At 39.9% G+C, this 13,923-nt stretch overlaps 1 protein-coding gene across 1 annotated transcript in view; it reads left to right on the plus strand.

Moving 5' to 3' along the window:
• Positions 1–13,923, plus strand: part of LOC126100760 (Golgi SNAP receptor complex member 1) — a 55,597-nt gene that overhangs the window by 38,644 nt on the left and 3,030 nt on the right. The window lies entirely within an intron of this gene.

Raw genomic sequence — 13,923 nt, forward strand, 5'->3', positions numbered from 1 at the left:
TGCACTTCTTTAACATGCAACTCACCTCAAACTCCCCTAAATGTAACTCATTCACACTCTCTAGTTCATCATTTGAAGTCGTTCATAACCGATTGTTCCCAGTTGCCCTTTCTCACTCACTCATTCTGCCTGACTCATTGACATTATCTCTTTGTGTCTCTCTCTGTCACTGTCTGCTGCGTCACAGCCACAATCTCCTTTGTTCTGTCCCCCTGCTACAGTCTCACTGTCACTGTCTCCCTCTTGCTCTATCTTACTGCTAATATCTCATTCCTTCCTTCCTACTGCTGCTGTCTCTTCTCATTGTCATTATCCATTTCTTCCTCATTGTCATTGTCATATAATCTATCTTTCATTATAACTGGCTCTCACCCACTTCCACTTTCTCCTTGTCTTTATTCCTTCTCCTGCCAGCACTGTCTCCTTCACTCTTTTCCTAGCACTGTTGTGTCATTGTCAACAGTGTTCCACTGCCATTCTATCACATTGCCATTCTCATCTTTGCTCTTTCCTTACCACACCCACTGTCTACCGTCTTCTTGTATTTATTACTTTTCCATTTCTTTGCCACTGTGTTCTTCTCACTCAGTACAAGAACGCACAAATATGTTTGCATGCCAAAATTATTGGAAAATTTTTGAAACATGCTGAGGAAGGTAGCAGGGAGCACTGGTACCCCACTTTTCAGTCAGTCTTTTAAATAAAAAAGAACATATTCACATTTTTTGCGTTCCGATAGGAGAATTTCTGCTGCAGCAGGGCATGTGATTTGTATGAAAAGAAATGTATTGGTTAGTAAAATTTAGATTGTTTATTTTTTGTGAAATTGAAATAATGCAAAACTACTTTTATGCCTCAGACCGGATCTTATGCACACAAAAATTTTGAATGTGCTTCAGTACTACAATGTGTGGCTCCTAGATCATAACAGGGATGCTTTACAGCATATCATGTCACTTTATGAACTACATTTTCATCTCACACTGGATTCTACATGCATATTTTGTGTACAAGCAGGGTAAATTGGAACCTCTGTTTCTCAAAAATTGAAAGGGATACAAAGAAAATTTTTAAGGTTGTTCGATATCAGGATCTAAGGAATATATATCTTAAAAACTTCAGCCATTCACGGTGCATAGCTATCTCAGAATCCAGAGCTGGGTTTTGGTAACCAAAAAACAAGTTTTTGGGATGTTTCTCAATAACAGATAAAGATGTTTTGGAAACTGGGAAATGGCTCCTCTAGATAAATGCCTAGAGAACATACCATTAAAATTTGAGCAATTTGTTGTGATTATTTATTATTTAGATTTTCGCCTTATACTGTATTTTTTGCTTAGAATTAGGGTAACTTTGTGCCTCAGTATTTTGCAAATGGATAAAGATATTAAGAACATTTTCAAGGTTGTTCTAGATTTGAATCTTTGAAATATATGTAAAAATTTCAGTCATTTGCTGTGCACAACTGACTCTAAGTACTCAGTAGGGTTTTGGCCTGTTGGTGACAGCAAAAAAATAAATAAATAAAAATAAATCCTTTTGTGGGTTATTCTGAGGAATTGGCCATGAATTAAAGGTGCCTCACTAAGTGCCATCAAGCCCACTGTAGATGACATCAAATGCAAAACGACCTAAGCAGGGGGAAGTGTGTAGTACTTGTACATTAATCCCATAGTATAGGATAGTGACACTAAGACTATCCTTTTGTTGGGTATATGAATGGTTATACGATAAACTTGACCCTGCTATCTCATCACCAACAGAACCTGAGTTATGAGCACCAAAAAATACTATTTGTATGTGTGGCATTTTTAAACATATTAGGTATGCATGCTGCCCCATACATATCGATGTACACATCTCACTAGCTTCCTTGGATACCATTTCTTATTAAATGATAACAGACCTGTCATAATATTGGTCTAAAATGGCCATTGGTGAGTAACGTCTGGCCACGCTTTTGGCAAAAGCAGTGTACAGCGCGCACATAGGAGTGCCACTCTGCAATTTTCGGCAGAGGGAGTTTGAATATGGCACCATCTATCTGCAAATTATTGTGCATGTGCAAGTTCCGCACCTGCACATTCATCGCGCACATGTTCTAGAAACAGGGCGTCGACGTGCGGATACAGTCAGTCGTACCCAGCCACCAGCAAGGTTGAACCACCTGAAGATGTCGGACAGTTGCTCTGAGGAAATATTGTGGAATTTGCACAAAGTGATCTGGCGACAAACCCATGAAGGAGACTATTTACAACATATCCACCGGGAAAGCTTGATGAGTCACATCTGGTACCTTTACGGGGAGGAGATGGCAAAGAATGTATGTGAGTTTGACAAGTTACGTTGCAAGAGAGGTAGATTGTTAAGCAGCCTTGCAGTTTTACTAAGATGCCATGACAAGCAAACCATCCCTATGTTTGCTAAATTTAAACACGTATAAATTCTGCAGCTGCCATTAGAATTAAACGATGGGCGAGTGCGACACTTGTGAGAGAAAGGATGCGCTATATGCCTCAGGAATTGCTCTTGGTGTTCAGACAATTACTATCACTCCATCTGAAGATTTCGGCAAACCTTTCAGCGGTATCCTGGAGCTGAGTAGACAGCACCACTTGGGCGCTGGCTGACTGGACTGAACGACAAGCTAAGGTTCATCAAATGACTAAATATGGTCGACTCGAAGCCCGAATGCAAGAAGACTTGCCAAGAAGACGTACCGTGTTTGATCTCCTGGAGAAGACCTTGGACGATGCTGCAGTTTTGGTGTTTGCACCTACACCAGGGACCATTCCCATCCAAGATGTGATTAGTGGAATGGAGTAGGCTGTTTCAAAACTTCCTAAGGATACTGCCAAAGAGATTAGGCATGATACATGCCACATCTTGACTCGAGCTCCATCTAAGAGGTCCAACTTTAACATCACCTCAGCTGAAAGAAATGCTCTATGAGAATTGAGAGAAGATCAAGACATCGTCATCTTACCTGCTGACAAAGTAAATGCTACTGTGCTTCTCTCATGCACAGAATGTAACAGCAATACATACAAATTGCTCGACAATCCTGTGTATAGTAAATTAAAAAGTGATCAGACAGGTAGGATCCAGAGAAAGACTGTGGAACTTATCAGGAAGAGCTCAATTCCAGTGAAAGTCTCCAAGGGTTTGCGTCAACAGGCTGCAGTTACTCCTAGACTCTACGGCCTACCCAAGATCCATAAGAATGGGGTGCCTCTCCGTCCCATTGTAAGTAACATAGGAGCATCTACTTATTTTGTTGCCAAATACGTGACATCACTATTGGGACCTCTCATAGGCAAGCGTGACCATCACATTCGCATCTCTGAAGATCTCAAAGGTCATGTGAAAACTCTTAGATTGCAATCGTCAGATCTCCTAGTAAGTTTCGATGTTGTGTCTTTATTTACAAAGATGTCCATGCAGGACTCTTTGGAGCTCATTAGCAACAAGTTTGAGGAGGACATAGTAGCATTATTTAAACACGTGCTTACTTCAACATACTTCTTATTTAATGATCAATATTTTGAACAAGTGGACGGTGTTGCCATGGGAAGCCCTCTGTCTCCTGCAGTGGCCAATTATTTTATGGACGACTTTGAAGAAAAATCACTAGTCAGCCATTCTCAAAACCTCTTGTTTTCTGTGGTATGGGGATGATACATTTGTGGTGTGGCCACATGGACTTCATACTCTACCTGCATTTCTTCAGCATCTGAATTCGCTCCATCTGAATATAAACTTCACAATGGAAGTGGAAAAAGATGGTACTTTACCTTGTCTTGATGTTTTGGTATGAAGGAAAGCAGATGGAACCTTGGGACACAGCGTCTAACGCAAGCCAACGGATACAGATCTATATCTTCAGGCCACAAGCTGCCATCATCCTGCACAATGCGGTAGTGCATTACGTATGTTAGTTCATAGAGCACATCTGGTATCTGATCCTGAAAGCCTGTCAAGTGAAATACAATATTTGAAGACAGTGTTCCGACAAAACAGTTATTCTGAGAGACAGATACATAATGTATTCAGGCCCAGGTGAGTTCAATCTATGGAGCAGAATGAAGATAGGAAGACACCCACCACTTTGGCCTTTTTGCTGTATTTTGGTGCCATGTCATCAAGAATCGGAAGAGCTCTCGTAAGATATGGAATTAAGTGTGTTTTTCAACCATTTGCAAAACTGAGAATGCTATTGGGTTCGGTTAAGGATGACCTTGGCCTGAGGAAATGTTGGGTGTACAACATTCCTTGTCAGTGTGGGGAACCATATATAGGTCAGACATGCCATAAAGTACAAGAATGCTGCTATGATCATCAACGTCGTACATATCTTCGTCAACCGGAAAAGTTGGCAATTGCGGAACACTGTCTGAATGCAGGACATCAGATGATTTATGAAAAGATGGCAGTTTTATCCCCGGCATCATCTTTTTGGGATTGCGTCATTAAGGAAGTGATAATATCCATACAGCTGATAATTTCATCAACAAGGATGCAGGATTTCAGCTGAGGACAGCCTGGAACCCTACATTGGCTGCTGTTAAATTACGACATGAAAAGCAAGATTATTCGATAACAGACCCGTCATAACATTGGTCTAGTACAGCTGTTGGTGAGTAGCCACACTGTTGGCAAACGCAGCGTACAGTGCACGTGCAGGAGAGCCACTTTGCGATTTTCGGCAGAAGGAGTTTGAATATGGCACCATCTATCTGCAAATCATTTCGTATGCGAGATTTCCACGCCTGCACATTCATCATGCGCATGTTCTAGAAACGGGGCATCAATGTGCAGATACTGTCAGTTGTACCTAGCCACCAGCAAGATTGAACCACCTGAAGATGCCGGACATTTGCTCCGAGGAAATATTGTGGAATTTGCACAAAGTGATCTGGCGGCAAACCCGTGAAGACTATTTACAACATATCCGCCGGGAAAGCATGAAGAGTCACAAAACAATGGGTTGTCAGAATGTGGAAGGAGATTGTGAATACAGTACTAGTAGTTGCGCCATGAGAATGCTCGCCACAACTACTCCCTGCCTATCTAGTAGTTCTTGATCAAGCACAACTTGACAGTGTTGACCAAACCCCCCTATGGTTCTCAACAGTTTTCAACAGAATATTTCCTGTGTCTGAGAATGAAGACTAGCCTGAATCCAAAATACTGTGAATAAAATCTTTAAAAGAAGTTCCTGTCATTGCCTTCTAAGACACATGCAGTTCATGGCAGAGTTGCTGAGAAAATTTATAAAATCCAAAGGGGGCTACTTCAGTGAATTATAAATGTTTGTAACAGCACCTTGAGTAAAAATTTGTTTATAACTGTAAGTTCCTGCTTTATGGGCACACCTTGTGTAAAATTGTATCTCCTGTGGTTCAGTGTTTTCCTGAATAAGATATACATCATTTGTGAATACAGTCCCAACTTTAATGTGACAAAGTAGCTTCTCACATGAAGTGCTGTGATAAAATTTGTTGTAGCAGCACTAGAGGTTACTGTCAACACTGATGCAAGTAGTTTGCGAGTGTGTATTGCACCTCCCAGCTTGACAGGTTAATATATGGTGCAATAAAAGGTACCATGTTCCAAACATCGTACAGCAGTTTGCACAGTGTAGACAGACTTTCATTTCTAATCTAAAAATTATGTAGTGTTGAAATTGGAGAGTGCCTTGGTATATTGTTATACTACTACTACTACTACTACTACTACTACTACAGTTAAAACTACAGCTAGAAAAATTCCTCCCTTTTGTTGCAGCTACTGTATTCCACACATCTAATGTGTCAATATACACTTGTGATACACATGTGAAGCAATAAATGTATATCATTTATAAGATTTTTCTTTTCTTATTCTTTACTACCATTTTCAATAAAGACTTACTCGGCTAACTTGCATTGGTTTGTTTTGTAGCCAATTATCACACTGTAATTTTACGTGGTTTGTTGCTCTCCAGTTTTTGGAATGTGTGGATGTTTCTTGAAGTGCCATCATTATAAATATGTTATTGACTGCCTTCCAAGGGTACTGGTGGATGCTGACACACCTACAATTCTTGCAGCCAAATTCATGACTGTTAATACAGAAAGTATCTGTATCCCATTAGATTTCATTATAACAAACTCCTTACTCCTGACCTCTGCCCCCTCCTCATACACACTACGTGATCAAAAGTACCCAGACACCCCCCCAAAACATAGATTTATCATATTAGGTGCATTGTGCTGCCACTTAACTGCTAGGTACTCCATATCAGCGACCTCAGTAGTCGTTAGACGTGAGACAGCAGAATGGGGTGCTCCGCTGAACTCACAGACTTTGAACGTGGTCAGGTGATGGGGTGTCACTTGTTTCGTGCTTCTGTACGTGAAATTTCCACACTCCTAAACATCCCTAGGTCCACGGTTTCCGATGTGATACTGAAGTGGAAATGTGAAGGGACATGTACAGCACAAAAGCATACAGGCCGACCTTGTCTGTTGGCTGACAAAAGAGCGCCATAATATGTGATATTCAGACATCTATCCAGACCATTACACAAGAATTCCAAAGTGCATCAGGATCCACTGAAGGTACTATGACAGTTAGGCAGGAGGTGAGAAAACTTGGATTTCAAGGTCTAGCGGCTTCTCATAAGCCACACATCATGCCTGTAAATGCCTCACTTAGTGTAAGCAGTGTAAACATTGGACAATCAAACAGTGAAAAAACGTTGTGTGGAGTGACGAATCATCATACTCAATGTGGCGATCTGATGGCAGGGTGTCAGTATGGCGAATTCCCAGTGGTGTTATAGTGTGGTGGTGTTTTTCATGGAGGGGGATTGCACCCCTTGTTATTTTGTGTGGCACTATCATAGCACACGCTTACATTGATGTTTTAAGCACCTTCTTGCTTCCCACTGTTGAAGAGCAATTCGGGGATGGCAATCACATCTTTTAACATGATCGAGCACCTGTTCATAACGCACTGCCTATGGTGGAGTGGTTACATGACAATAACATCCCCGTAATGGACTGGCCTGCATAGTGTCCTGACCTAAATCCTAGAGAGTGGAATCTGTCATCAAGGCTAAGGGTGGGCCAACACCATATTGAATTCCAGCATTATCGATGGAGAGCACCACGATCTTGTAAGTCATTTTCAGCCAGGTGTTCAGATACTTTTGATCACATAGTGTATGTTGAATTGAATTTTTTTACCAAAGTACTTTCTGTTTGGAGATACCTACACAAAAAATGTATAATAAAGTTGAAAACTTCCACATTTGTGATTTCTTTTTTATTTATTTCATTTTATGGTGTACATTGAATGAGTTATTTAACTTTATATTGAATGTTTTCAAATTCCTGGTGACCCAGTACTATTACATTTTGTCGGATGTCTGTCTGTTGATCATAGTTTGTCGCCTGTTCTATTTTTGTTGTAGTGAAATGTGTACAGTACTGTCAGTAGACACACACAAAACGTACACACACTATCCTACCTTCTGCAACTATTATTCCTTCCTCACGGGGGGAGAGGAGTATAGGTTTGGGAAGGTTAAAAAGGAAGGGCATGTCACTCGGAGTCCAGGATGAGAGGTGCCCATTAGAGAACAGAAATGAGTTTTGTACAAGTGTACTTACTTTAAATTGACCAGTGGATACTACATTGTCTCTGTACACTCAGAGACTAGACTCACAAGTCTCCATCGCTGCCTGTTTAACTGAAAACTCATGACTTGAGTCTGTTGTTGGTTACAAATGGACTATACCGGCAAAGAAAGGAGAGCAAGTATTAGAGTTCGCAGGTGTAACTGAGGGCTTGCCACATTGCCGCTACATAGGTAGTAATTGGGCATGATGATTACTACAATTACTATATGTCAATATAAATTATATCTGTGTGTGTATGTGTGCGCATGTGTATATAAATATGAATAAAAAATTTTCAAAGACTGCTGTAAATTTATCTTAATATTTAATTTCTATTCAGAAAATGTATAACAATTATGTTGACATACACTCACTTTTGGCACATTGCTGAGTTTGTGAAAACAGTATGGGAAACAACAATGAATTGTTTTCTCTAAATGATGATTAATTATTGAAATTTACAGCAGTTTTTGAGAAAGTTACAGTAATGAACGGTGAGCTCCACACTTTGCTATTATTCGAAAAATGCAAGTTGCCATGCTGAAAAGAATCACAAATAGCACACATTTTGGTCGCAGGGACATACAAAGATGTTGCTCTGGGCCCAGTTTTTGTTTGATAGAGCATATATGTTTTCTTGTGGTGAAGGTGGAATAAATAAGAATGCAATCAGTTTGTTTGCATTGCATGAACTGTGAATGTTTTTAATCTGTAGCGTGGACTATAGCATCAAACTTTTTAGTGAATGGAGCACATGTACAATTGTATACACTACATGACTTAATTTTCATTTTGTATCATCTCCACAGTCTCAAAAAAACACAGCTTCATTAGGGCCATCTGACCCTGAAAATCGGTCATATTAAATCATGAGTAGCCCTGTACTTCTATATGCTTTGGTAAGAGAGAAATAGTCAATGAGTAGGAATTGACTGCAGCACCACCATTCTCAGACTCGTCATACTCGTGGAACTACAGCAGGAAGGAAGGAAGGAAGCAAGCAAGTGTTATTGTTCTGATGTAACAGTGGCACCTGGATTTCTGGTGTGTGCAGTCCTCCACATTAGACTTGTACTCACTCCATTTCTTGATCGCTAGTGTCCACTTGTGAAATCTTCTGTTGTAAATGTAGGTCTCTTTTACATTCCATGATGTCCGTAATCCAGCTAGTGTTGCTCTTAGTTTTCCATAATTTCCCCACTATTCTTGTAAGGCCTTTTTTATTGTTTGTATTCTCTGTCATACATTGTACTTTTATCAGCTTGTTAATTCTGTATTGCCACATAGGCTTCGTGTTGAGCTTAAATTTTATGATTCCATCTACATATATACATTTAGCTATGATTTTCATTTTCTGTTCTTCTACTGCGTTTTTGTTTATTGTTGGTCAGCTGACAAATTTTTTGTTCTTCAAAGGATATTCTGTGGCCAATTTCCTGTACTATTTAACTTGTTGTTGGGTTTCCTGAATTTGTTGGACAGGAAAACAAGACGATAATTGAAACCCAGGCAATTTAAACTTATGCTGTAAGAATGTACAGTTTTGTTGTGGTAGTTTTGAATAAAATGTTCTTGGGCTTCCAGTCTTATCAAGTGTTTAAAAAGGCCTCTATCTTCTGACCAAGTACTCCTTGGCCACTGTCGTGTGAAGTGTCTGCTGATGAGCTGCAGATACACTCTTATTTACACTAGCTGCTGCTGTGACATTAGTTGTGCCTACAGCATCACCATACATGGGCATTCATTGACACCGTGTTCAGTGCACCCACTTCAATCATGCGTCTGCTGGATCCCACACTGTGGTGAGCTGTAGCCTGTAATTTTTAATAAGAGAGCTTTCAATGGTTTTTATTTCAATAGCTTATTTAATTACACTGTCCCAGAAGCCATTAATGTGAGGCAGGTCAAATGTGATCCAGTGACTGTTTTTTGGAGCACACTCAACTAAACTAGATTTTTCAAGGTAGCATAGCCAGTAAACTACAAATAATATAAATTTATACCCATAAAAATAAATCAGTGGGTGAATTCTGTCAGAAGTTGTTACTTCAAGTAGCAGGGTAGTAAGTGATGACAGGATGGATCAGTTCAGTGGTTCTATGGACTAAGGCATCTACCACGGCAACAATGCCAACGTGCAGCATGTTGAGGAGCCAACAGTCGGCTGCTGTACTGCAAACAAAATGATGCATGTCCGTGTCAACAGCAGTGCATCTGGGTCAGAGAGCATGTATTGGTTCCACCTGCTTTATTTATTTCTTCTTTTGTTGTCCCCAGTGTCGGTGTGCTGTGTTGCTACACTGGCTGAAAAACGGGTTGTCGATTCAGACACTGACTACTGTAAATAATGTACCCGACAGGTGCACAGTTGATTTCACAGTACTTTAATTTCACTGTTCGCAACCCCCGCAATAATACACAGTTATATGGCCAGTGCACTATTGTTTAAATTTCGATGTGCCTCGTTAATAGTTTGCAGGGAACCTCCACATACTGCTACAATAGTTTACTATTGAACATCTACGAGCAGTAAAAACCTAACCACAAAGTTCACAGTTCACAGTTCTTGAAGAATAGAAATGTACATATGGAGCAGACATTGTCAGTGTTTTAACACACGGTCTATTGGTGTAACACTTATTTCACTGCTAAGTTGATGCATTGTTGTCGTTCTAAGCAGCACAGCTTTCTCATCTGAAACTCGGCTCTGGACTGACTGTCTCATGACCAGAAACTGGCCCTTGTACATCACCACAATAATAGGTGCTGAAACTACACATTGTTTGAAGTTTAATGTTCAGAAATTACAATTACAACTTAACTCATTAAATTAACTGAATAAATTGAAAAATTCCGTCTTTTAACAGTTTCTTCTACTGCAAGATTTAGGCCGAATTATTTGTTTAAATGATGTAACTAACATATATAGTTATGCAATCAATACTTTTTGCAAAACTGTTAATTATTCTGGAATTAATGAAGGCCTGGTTTTGCTAACATGTTTTCAAATAGAGCTAAATAGATACTTCAAGACTACAAGCATTTCGTCTTCCAAATGTTTATAATTAGTACAGAATTTATATTTGTTTGTAAGTCAATAATAGAATTTAAGTTACGAAACAATTACTGATTCTGCCCTATAACAAAAGATAGTATCTAGGAATAGTCAAAATAAATCAGAAAATCTATCACATACCTAACACTAAGCACAAAATCAGATGTGGTGTTACATTCTTTGAAACTGAGGGCCAACATTTTTCTTTTATGGAAATGCAGATTATATTCATGTATGTTAATGGTAAATTGTTAAAAGTGGAAAAACGAATTTAAGGAGGCAGATGGCAAAACAGGAGGGGAATTAAAATTATCCCTACTTGCTTCATCACAAGTGTCCTCGGAAAGAGGTATAGTGTATAAATGTTTTCAGGTGAGGAATTTTTCAGTTGTTATCACGGAGAATGAAAACTGGTGTTCTACGGATCAGAGTGTAGAATGTCAGATCCCTTAATTGGGAAGGTAGGTTAGAAAATTTAAAAAGGAAAATAGATGGGTTAAAGTTATAGTAGGAATGAGTGAAGTTTGGTGGCAGGAGGAACAAGGCTTCTGGTCAGGTGAATACAGGGTTATAAATACAAAATCAAATAAGGGTAATGCTGGAGTAGGTTTAATAATGAATTAAAAAAAAAACAGGAGTGCAGGTAAGCTACTACAAACAACACAGTGAACGCATTATTGTGGCAAAGATAGACACAAAGCCCACGTCTACCACAGTAGTACAAGTTTATATGCCAACTAGCTCTGTAGATGATGAAGAGACTGATGAAATGTATGATGAGATAAAAGAAATTATTCAGATAGTGAAGGGAGAAGAAAATTTAATAGTCGTGGGTGACTTGAGTTCGATAGTTGGAAAAGGAAGAGAAGGAAATGTAGTAGGTGAATATGGAATGGGGGTAAGAAATGAAAGAGGAAGCCGCCTGGTAGAACTTTGCACAGAGCATAACTTAACCATAGCTAACACTTGGTTCAAGAATCATGAAAGAAGGTTGTATACAAGGAAAAGGCCTGGAGATACTGGAAAGTTTCAGATAGATTATATAATGGTAAGTCAGAAATTTAGGAACCAGGATTTAAATTGTAAGACATTTCCAGGGGCAGATGTGGACTCTGACCACAATCTGTTGATTATGAACTGTAGATTAAAACTGAAGAAAGGTGGGAATTTAAGGAGATGGGACCTGGATAAACTGACAGAACCAGAAGTTGTAGAGAGTTTCAGGGAGAGCATAAGGGAACGATTGACAGGAATGGGGGAAAGAAATACAATAAAAGAAGAGTGGGTAGCTTTGAGGGATGAATGTCATGCATCCATCCTCTGAGAAACTACTGCTAATGTGGAACAAAGTGTTTTGGCAGTGCATTGGGTGTGTGCAGAATGGTTCACGAAAGGCCGTAGAACATGACCAGATGTGTCAGGTCGCACCACACAGACCATCCCCCGAGAAGATCAATGCCAAATCCTAAAGGCATTGGAGGACAGATCAGCATCCTCCTCAGCTCTGGCGCAACATTGGAACAGTGTAACACATCGTACACTATCAGTGTTGAGTCTGTTGCCATGTATTATGGCATGGGTTACGTGCACGTCGTCCCGTTCTCCGCCTACCTTTGATGAATGTACAGAAACAGGCTACATGGCAATGGTGCATGGAACGATGTCACTGTGGACAGGAATGGCATCACATAACATTTTTGTATGAATCCAGGTTCAGTTTGTTTGAAAATGATGGCCGCATTTTGGTTCACCACAGAAAAGGCAAGTGGTATCACTGTGACTGCATTTGCTTGAGGTAAACAGTGCCAATTCGAGGTCTTATTGTTGTGAGAGTTCTTTTGGGTACAGGGCACTGTGACCAGTATGACCTATGTGAATAACATCCTGCAACCTGTGGCCATACCCTTTCTGCACAACACCCCAGATGCGATTTTTCAGTAAGCCAGTGATGACTGAACACATGTTGCTCACAAACATGTGCCTTCTTGGTTTTACAGAATGTCAGTTTTTTGCCCTGGTCCGCAAGATCACCAGACTTGTCACCAGTCGAAAATGTTTAGAATATGGTGAAACAATGGGTGCATGCCACATGGATGGCTACACTACAGGACACCATTCGTGCCTTACATGCATCCATGCCCGCTTGCATTAAACAAGTTATCAAGGCCTATGGTGGACCTTTGCCTACTAGGCAACTGGACATATGTTGAACCAAGGTGACAAGAACGTACAGAATTGCAAGTGGTAAGCAGCAACACTACCTGCAGAAATTTCCGCAAATTTCCGCATCCTACCACAATGCCAGTTCATGCAGCTGGCTGTTATGTGATTTTATTTCAGTGATTATAAAATAAAGTCCAAAGCACATATTAGGTGGCCAAGGCAGCTAGTGAAGATTGATGTGAACAAACAAGGAAATGAACATTTTGCAGTTTGTAATCAGCCTCAAGGGAATCTGGATTCTCTTTCAGCATGGATCATCCTTCTTTACGATACAATTGTGAACCAGTGCTCTGTGTAGGTTGGTGGTCTGTTGGAAAGATTATAGCTATGTATGCTTAAGGTCTGGGTCCAATTCTCACATCAGACAATCACTTTAACAAGCAGAAACATCCCCTCTTCACATCTGGTAATGCTTGTTGACCAATGTATAGTTGCACCAAGGTTCCCACTTCACACTAAAAGTGGCGTCCCATCGCTACGTACAGAAAGTGAGTTGATGTAGATTAAACCACGACAGTGGTGGAAGTCATGCCATGTTGAAACTATGTCACCAGTAAGCTTTTGTACAAGAGTTCTTTTATTAATGAGCCAGTCATCATGTAAGGTCATAGAACACTTATTTCTTCTTGTGCTGGAACATTAAATATTGAAAATATTGATACTGGCCTAGACTCACACTCAAATCTCCTTTTCATTGGGTTTGATCCTTTTGAGGTAATAAATTTCCAATGTTTCATTGTTTGCTCATGACACCGAACTACTCAGGGTCTCCACGATTGGCACATGTGTGAGTTCAAATCCTGGTGTGTCACAAAAGTTTCTATCCTGTTGTTTCAAGTTGTAGCATGTGCGCACCAAACTACAGGTGTCAAATTATTATAATTTTTTGATGTTTCTCCATGCTTTGCCAACAATAACAATGGGTGCTGGTTTCGACTACCAGTCAGACACAGACTTTTCATCTTATCATTTCAGGTT

The sequence above is a fragment of the Schistocerca cancellata genome, chromosome 9, assembly GCF_023864275.1.
Source record: "Schistocerca cancellata isolate TAMUIC-IGC-003103 chromosome 9, iqSchCanc2.1, whole genome shotgun sequence".
Classification (NCBI taxonomy): Eukaryota; Metazoa; Arthropoda; class Insecta; order Orthoptera; family Acrididae; genus Schistocerca; species Schistocerca cancellata.